The 929-nt window shown below is 38.8% G+C and overlaps 1 long non-coding RNA gene across 1 annotated transcript; it reads right to left on the bottom strand.

Moving 5' to 3' along the window:
* On the bottom strand, nucleotides 1-881 carry LOC109953329 (uncharacterized). The gene is made up of 3 exons (XR_002273898.1): nucleotides 520-881; nucleotides 151-359; nucleotides 1-62 (listed from the first exon to the last, which is right to left on the bottom strand). It is a non-coding gene; the product is annotated as an uncharacterized LOC109953329 (long non-coding RNA).
* Between the last annotated feature and the right edge of the window lie 48 nt (nucleotides 882-929).

The following is a 929-nucleotide window of genomic DNA, read 5'->3' on the forward strand; positions in this document are numbered from 1 at the left end:
ATGCTGAGGTCAGTAGTATTGACTGCATCAGGGAGCTTCAAGCGTGCTTCATTAAAAGGTACCTTAAATGGGCAAAGCAGAACTCAGAAGACAGATCAAAATTTGCACTGGCTCTTAAACAGACCAAATCTACAAAGAGGATTCACTTACGTGCTGGGTCAATTGTGTGAACAGCATAAATTGACCATCCCTCTCCTGGCTGCTTTAGGGATTTAACTGCTCTCGCAGTGTCAGCACTCTTACAAGGAGGCCAATAACACTGGCCATTGTAGATCCACGCAGCAGGGACCACCTCAACTTCATTAGTTTTTTTCAAATACAACTACATTACACATCGTGTAGCTTATGTGTTTCTGCAGCTATGTAGAGTAGCAGGAAAAAAGGTAGGAAAAAAGAAAACATTACAATGAGCACAACACTTAGAACAGGCAAATGGTTATACACATTTGAATATACATTTATGCTGGCATTTTAACTAATAAAGTGTGGAGAGAGAAGTGAAAAGTGTAGACTCCTTACCAGTGGATACCCAGAGTCCTTAAATGGATGGGGTCTGGAGGAAATAAAGAAAAATGGACAGTGTTAATTGTAAAAGGTAACCAATTTAACTTTAAAAGTACTTTAATATGACGTATCTATAAGGTCCTGCATGAAACCTCTGTAGTATGTGTAACCATAGGGAGCATCTGGGAGTGTTTTATAGCATAAAAGCAAGAACTGTGGCAATGAAATTATTATCACAACTTCCTATGTTGTTGTACTCCTACTGGTGTGTGATCTGCATTGTGTTCTACAATTCTTTTACAGTTGCTACATTTCCACATTGTTGTACCCATTAATAACTGATAACATTACAAGTCAGTGTTGTGTGCAGGATTAGTGCCCATAACATAAACTACTGCACAAGGATCAACTTGTGCTAGTTCTAT

Source organism: Monopterus albus, unplaced genomic scaffold (genome assembly GCF_001952655.1).
Source record: "Monopterus albus unplaced genomic scaffold, M_albus_1.0 scaffold622.1, whole genome shotgun sequence".
In the NCBI taxonomy this organism is placed as follows: domain Eukaryota; kingdom Metazoa; phylum Chordata; class Actinopteri; order Synbranchiformes; family Synbranchidae; genus Monopterus; species Monopterus albus.